This window comes from Sapajus apella, unplaced genomic scaffold, assembly GCF_009761245.1.
Source record: "Sapajus apella isolate SASKATOON/1434 unplaced genomic scaffold, GSC_monkey_1.0 scaffold17, whole genome shotgun sequence".
Taxonomy (NCBI): Eukaryota; Metazoa; Chordata; class Mammalia; order Primates; family Cebidae; genus Sapajus; species Sapajus apella.
Window position 1 is genome coordinate 8,759,736 of NW_022436957.1, and position 7,483 is coordinate 8,767,218.

Consider the following 7,483-nt stretch of genomic DNA (forward strand, 5'->3'; position numbering starts at 1 on the left):
TTGAATAAGGTCTGAGACTACTCTTTGCCCATGGGAGAGGCAGACGTATGTGAATGAACAGCCGTATCTGACATGAGCCAGGTATCCGTTCATTTATCCAACTATGATTCACCCAGCTTCTTTTTTTTTTTTTTTTTTTTTTTTTTAAGACAGAGTTTCGCTCTTGTTGCCCAGGCTGGAGTGCAATGGCACGATCTCGGCTCACCACAACCTCTGCTTCCCGGGTTCAAGTGATTCTCCTGCCTCAGCCTACTGAGTAGCTGGGATTACAGGCATGTGTCACCATGCCCAGCTAATCTTGTATTTTTAGTAGAGATGGAGTTTCTCCATCTTGGTCAGGCTGGTCTTGAACTTCCAACCTCAGGTGATCCACTGGCCTCAGCCTCCCAAAGTGCTGGGATTACAGGCGTGAGTCACTGCTCCCGGCCCCCAGCTTCTATTTTTGCCAGGTAAGACACTGGGCCAGGAGATAAACTGGAACCAGACTGCGAAGGGCCCCCGAGGCTGGCTAAGGAGTTTGAAAATTACCCCTAGGTAATTGGGAGATATTAGACATAAAATCATTTCATCCACATGAGGCAGTTTGTAGACTCTTCTTGTTGAGAAATGTAATTATAGGGACAGAGGGCAAAGAAGAGACTGTCCATACTCATCACTAAAAAAACATATTGACATCATCAGTGTTACAGTAACCTCATACAAGAAAGTGCTAAATCTTACTTTTATTGGTATTTCTTGGTCTACATTTCAAAAAGTTAGGTTTGTAACACCTTTATATTATGAACACTCCATGGTCATTTGCTACCAATTTTTATACTGGAGTGGAAAGAAGTTTAATTAATTTGAAATGGTTAAAATAACATTTTTGTGTGGAGATCGCTGGGGTTTGCAGTGCCTTGTACTGCAAAAGCTGGACTCAAATCACGTATTAGGTTCCTGGGGTGGCTGTAACCAATCCCTACAAACTTGGGGGCTGAAAACAACAGAAATGTCTGCTGTCATATTATGGAGGTCAGCAGCCTGATATCAAGGTGTCGGCAGAGCCAGGTTTCCCTGCAAAGGCTCTAGGAGAGATTCCTTCCTTGCGTGTCTCAGCTTCTGGTGACTCCAGGTATTCCTCGGCTTGTCGCTGCGTCACTCCAGTGTCCACTTCCATCTTCACGTGGCTTTCTCTGCGTGTGTCTTCTCCTCGTCTTTCTTTTATATGAGCATTTGTCTTTGGATTTAGGGCCCACCTGAGTCATCCAGGATGATCTCATCTCAAGATCCTTATTTACATCTGCAAAAAAACTCTTTCCCAAGTAAGTTAGCATTCACAGGTTCCCGGGATTTGACAGGGACAGATCTTTGGTGGGGGGAGTGCTGCTATTTAACCTGCTATAAATCCTCATTAGTGAGTCGTCTAGTAGAGGCACTGTACTGCGGTGGTTGAAGTGATCAGGCGGTCAGCACTGTGGGCAGGGACATTTTACTCAATGAGTGCGTTTGTGTTATGAGAGACGATAATAAGTTTTTTGGTGTTAATCAGACCATTATCTAGTGGTTGAAGGACCCATATGGAAAAAGTTATAGGCCCATAAGTGGGTGAAGACAAAGGGGTGTGGAAGAAAGAAAAATGAAAGGTTTGTAATTGGTTATTTGTTTCCTGTGATTACAGGGCTGAATAACACAGGTGGTCATAACAGAAAACGGTTGTGCTGGTCCAGGAATTTCAAATGTCCTCAGGAGCAGTGAAAAATACCATGTGGGAAAAGAAGTATATATACTACCATAAGTAATTAGAGAGGCCAGTCACAAAATTTCAAAGAAAAGAAAGTAAAAAAGAATATAAACTGAATGGGTTTTTTTGAAGTAAGGATAGTAATTATATAACCCTGAACTTGTCATTTCAAACATTATTGGTAACCTGAGCTAGGAAGGTGAGAGCACCATGGGTTCGTATATGCAAATGTAAATTCTCAAAGCTATACCTGCATGCCTAAGGCATTCCTCTAAGGTTCCACTGACTTTCTCTTTATAAGTTCTGTGTTATAATATAAATACACCACAACATACATCAAGAACAAACATATCGGCACCTAACGTTTGGAACCTTCCTCTTGTCAGGGCTTCTTTTTTGAAATAAGTCATGAAGTTTCCCAACAAGAGAGATGGATACCAAAAGGGAAATCCATTTAGGTCCTCAACCCAAGTTCCAAATAATGAATCCTTCAGATTAAAAAGAGGTGAGGTCAATTGACTCTAACATAGACATTAAAAGTCATGTGCTCCAAAGAAGGCTACGCCACACTTTTGACCATATTCCTTTGAAACAGGGAGGATTCATTTTCTCTCTCCTGACACATACCTATGTATGATGTTGACATTTATGCACGTCTAGAACGCCTGAGGCATTTGGCTTGGCCAAGGCCACTTGTGACTTGGCCCCCTGCCACCATTCTTTGTACCACAGGTGTTTCCAAGTAGGATCTCATTCGAGCTGGGAGGGTGAGTTAGGACTTTAGACCAAGGAGCAGCTGAGGGAAAACTGTGAGAGGCCCAGGCTTAGCCAAGAAAAGAAGGCTGAGATAGATCCAAACCAGACAGCTGGCTACTATTCTCATCGCTACCCCACCCCAGCGCTATCACACTTCAGGCCACACCTAACCACAGGCTGTGTCGCAGGAAATCAATTTATTGATTCTTGCCAGCATTGAAAAAAAATGTTTAAAAAACCAACAAGACAAAACAAATCACTAAAAAGAAAACGAGAATTAACAGAGCTCCCCAGCATGGTAAGGGTAACTATTGTTTATCAAACTTCTGTTTTGAGTTATTTATGAACAGAGAGATGACTGATCCATGATATACAATGTTTCTCTCAGTGTGAGTCAGACTTGCATTTGTCAAGACTTCCACCCCCAATCTCCTGCCTGTTTATGCTCAATTCCTTTCTTTCCTCTGTCTGGCTTCAACTCCTAATCACTCACTTCAGATTGATTTTAAACCTTCTCCTCCTGATACCCGGCTGAAGTCTTCCTTCATGCCCCAGTCCTGAGTCCACTCAAAGAACCGGTTTGCCATTTCTTCACCTAGGCTCCCAAGGGCTAACAGATAAAATGATACACTTTGCGATGCTGTCACCTCAAAATTTGTCACTTGTTCCTGGTTAGCTTCCTATTAGCTGTGCCACCTTGCAGAGACTTCATAAATTCTATGAGCTTCACTCTTCTCACCTGCCTAATGCGGAAGGGGGTGGCCGTGAGAGTTGAAGGAAATATGCACATTGTAGGTGCTCAATACACAGTCTCCTTTATTATTGCAACAGCCTTTGAGTTCACAAATCAATGCATGAAATACTTACTTGTCCTCTTTGTAGCCCTTTGTTTTGTTTTGTTTTGTTTTCGTGACAGGGTCCCACTCTGTCACCCAGGCTGGACTATATGGTGCAATCTTGGTTCACTGGAGCCTCGCCAATTCCTGGGCTCAGGTGATCCTCCTGCCTCAGCCTCCCGAGCAGCTGGGACTACAGGTGCATGCCACCATGCCCCAGCTAATTTTTTCTCTGGGTAGCTGTGATGGCTAATACTGAGTGTCACCTTGATTGGATTGAAGGATGCAAAGTATTGATCCTAGGTGTGTCTGTGGGGATGTTGCCAAAGGAGATTAACATTTGAGTCCGTGGGCTGGGAAAGGCAGACCCATCCCTAATCTGGTGGGCAGCTCTAATCAGCTGCTATCATGACTAGAATATAAAGCAGGCAGAAAAATGTGAAAAGACTAGACTGGCCTAGCCTCCCAGCCTACATTTTTCTCTCGTGCTGGACCCTTCTTGCCCTCGAACATTGCACTCCAAGTTCTTCAGTTTTGGGACTTGGACTGGCTTTCTTTGATTCTCAACTAGCAGACAGCCTATTGTGGGACACTGTGATCGTCTGAGTTAAGACTTAATAAACTTCCCTTTATATTTATATCCTATTAGTTCTGTCCCTCTAGAGAACCCAGTAGCTTTTGACAATGCTGACCACACTCTGCTTTCTGAAACCCTCTCCTCTCTAACATGTTTTAGTCTCTGGCCTCTATTTCTCTGGTCTCTATCAGATACCAAAGTCTCTGATTGCCTTTCTCTGTTACCCCGTAAGTGTTGTTGCTGCCTGGTTTGAATCTTTCGCTTACCTCTTTTGGTGTCTGGCTTCACCCTGCAGACTAGAGGTTAGGTCTTTAGTTTCTAGATATGTTTTGAGTTCTTAGCTTCACCTCTTCTTGTCTCTGCAACACAGAAACCCCAGATAGCTGCTCACTCCTGCTCCAACTCTTGCTTCTGTTGCAGGGCTCAGTGTCTCACCATAGACTTAGAACATGGTGCTACTCTCTTCCTCTCCCAAGAAGTCATGTGACTCACTGTTAAGTTTAAAAAATAATAGTAATTTCAAGTTTACAGAAGAGTTGCAAGAATAGTTAAAAGAATTCCCTATACCCTTTGAAGGTACCTCATCAGCTTACATTTCCTAAGAACAAGAATATGGTCGTACATAACTACAGTGCAATGATCAGATTCATGAATTTTAACATCAATGCTGTGATACTGTTATCTAATATCAAGTTCATATTTAAATGTTGCCAGTTGCTCCATTGTCTTTTACAGCCCCTTTCTTCCTCCTCATCTGGGATCCAGTCCAGGATCGAGCATCACACTGAGCTGTCATGTCTCTTTAACCTGGAATAATTCCTCAGCTGTTCTTTGTCTTTCGAGACAGTCACATTTTTGAAGAATATGAACCAACTGGTTTGTAGAATTTCTATGATTTTTGGTTTGCCTGTTGTTTTCTTCATGATTAGAGTCAGATAATTTGGGGTAAGAAACTGATAAAGGATGTAGTGTCCTTCTTGGTGCCTTATATCAAGACGCACGTGCTGCCGATTTGTCCCATTCATTGATAACTTGGATCACTTGTCTAGTGATTTTCCCTCTGTAATTAGTAAGTAACCTGGGGAAACATAGTTAAGGGCTCAGGCTCAAGTCTCCTGTTCTTCCTCAAACTTCCACCAAGTAGTTTTGGCACTTACTGATGATTCTTGCCTGCATTGATTATTTCTATGATATCAGCAAAAATGGTGAGTTCATGACACTATCATTTGTTTTCTTTTTTCTTTTTTTTTTTCTAGACGGAGTTTCACTCTGTCACCCAGGCTGGAGTGCAATGGCGTGATCTTGGCTCACTGCACCCTTTGCCTCCTGGGTTCAAGCAATTTTCCTGCCTCAGCCTCCTGAGTAGCTGGGACTACAGGTGAGCGCCACCACGTCCTGCTAATTTTTGTAGTTTTAGTAGAGATGGGATTTCACCATGTTGGCCAGGATGGTCTTGAACTCCTGAGCTCAGGTGATCTGCCTGCAATGGCCTCCCAAGGTGCTGGGATTATAGACGTGAGCCACTGTGCCCAGCCCCTATAATTTTTTCTAATGTGACATACCATTTTTTTTATGTTCTAACTTGTATGTCTAAACCAACAAAAATGTAATTTCAATATTTATATGCTAACAATAATAAAAATAACAGTAGCTTCTAAATGTAGGCCCATGGGCTTGTCTTGCCTGACTAGACACAACATTGTAGAGGTGGAATGTTGCAAGGAACATTTTCAAAGACTCTTTGAAAATGTGGCTGATGCAAGCTTGCGCTGTCATTTCAGTCTTTAAGAGTCGGCTTAGGGCTTGTTTGCAACTGATATTCTCACGTGTTATGACTGATTTTAAAAGAGAATAGAGATGCATGTATGTAAACCATATTCATGTTCAGTTCATATTAGATCTTTAACATTCATTTTGATTGACCACAAATATTATTCAGGTCTCAAGATCTGGCAGAGAAATTTCTGTCATTAGTTCTGTGGAGCTATGTTTAGTTAGAGGTGGTTCCTTTTCAGGTTCCTGCTAGATAACAGATATTTGCATTACAAAGGAAAGTGAAGCACAACTGGAATAACTGGGCGTGGCATTCAGAACTGCCATTTCTGCAACTGTACCATAGGAAGAAGGCATCTGCTTTTTCTCTGAGGATCAAGAGGTGACTTCCAAACTGCGAGCTTGGCCAGGAGCAGTGGCTCACACCTGTAATCCTAGCACTTTGGGAGGCTGAGGCGGGCGGATCACCTCAGGTTTTAGGAGTTTGAGACCAGCCTGGCCAATGTGATGAAACCCCGTCTCTGCTATACTAAAAATACAAAATTAGCCGGGTGTGGTGGCACATGCCTGTAATCCCAGCTACTCGGGAGGCTGAGGCAGGACAATCACTTGAACCCAGGAGGCGGAGGTTGCAGTGAGCCAAGATTGCGCCATTGAACTCCAGCCTGAGCAAAAAGAGTGAAACTCTATCTCAAAAAAAAAAAAAAAAAAAAAAATGTGAGCTTGACTTGGGTCAGGTGCCTACATTTCCATAAGCCTTAAACAAACATCGCCTATTCTACTGGCCAAACATACCTTCCTAACACTAACGTGAGAGGAATAGAAAGGTAGAGCACTTTAAGGATGTCTGGCCCTCTTCCATTTTCTACCTGGAAAAAATGTCTTCATCCACGTACTCTTGTTTGCTTATAACAACTGTGCCCTGTATTATCTGAGTCTCGAGGCCAGTGCTAACACAGCTGCATACCTGAACAATGACTCACCCCGAAAGTCATTTTCAAGACACCCTGACCATGAGTTTGTTATGGAAATAAAGAAAAAGTTTGTGATTTCATTGAGACTTGTCCTCCACAGAGGCAGAGTCCTCAATATGTAATAATAATTAATAGAAACTTTCTCTTGTGTTTTTTTAGGGTGGAGTAGCAGGTGATCTTTTTAAAGTGTTTTTAATTATTAAACTTTTTGGAACACATCCATTTATGTGGTTCAAATATCAAAAGAATATGAAAACTACATTCCCATTCAACCAATTTCCCTCACTCTCTTTGGATAAGGCTTTTTCTTAGTTTCTTGTTTAACCTCTGATATATATGCACAAACAAATATATAGTTTTAACCTCCCCTCCTCTTACACAGTTGGTATTATAAACCATCTTCCTAATATTCTTAAACTTAACATTATTATTACAAAAATAATGCATATTTGTTTATTTCAAATAAGTCAAACAGTATAGAAGGGACTGAAAGAGAAAGGGAAAGTTCTTCTAACTTTCAACTCATTTTCCAGAGGTAGCTACTGTGAACAGTTTTGTGTGAATCATTCCAGATGTTTTCTAATAATAGTATTAGTGGCAAGAGCCGCTTGTGAAAATTTTTGGAAAACTGAGAGTTGGTTGTTAAACATAGTCACTATTGAACTATATAAACTGACAATAAAATAAATTATACTAAAAGTAAAGGTATTAAATGCCTAAAATGCATCACTGCCTAATTATTGTACACATTATACAATTACTATGCTTTTAGGGTTAATTACATCTACTACATCTGTATGGTGGAAATACTATAAAATGCTGGCTGCAGGCATCTCTTCCCAACTCC

The 7,483-nt window shown here is 41.6% G+C and overlaps 1 long non-coding RNA gene across 1 annotated transcript; it reads right to left on the reverse strand.

The window, feature by feature from the left end:
* Nucleotides 1–702: 702 nt before the first annotated feature.
* On the reverse strand, nt 703–5,160 carry LOC116556659. The gene is made up of 2 exons (XR_004271112.1): nt 4,156–5,160; nt 703–1,279 (listed from the first exon to the last, which is right to left on the reverse strand). It is a non-coding gene; the product is annotated as an uncharacterized LOC116556659 (long non-coding RNA).
* Between the last annotated feature and the right edge of the window lie 2,323 nt (nt 5,161–7,483).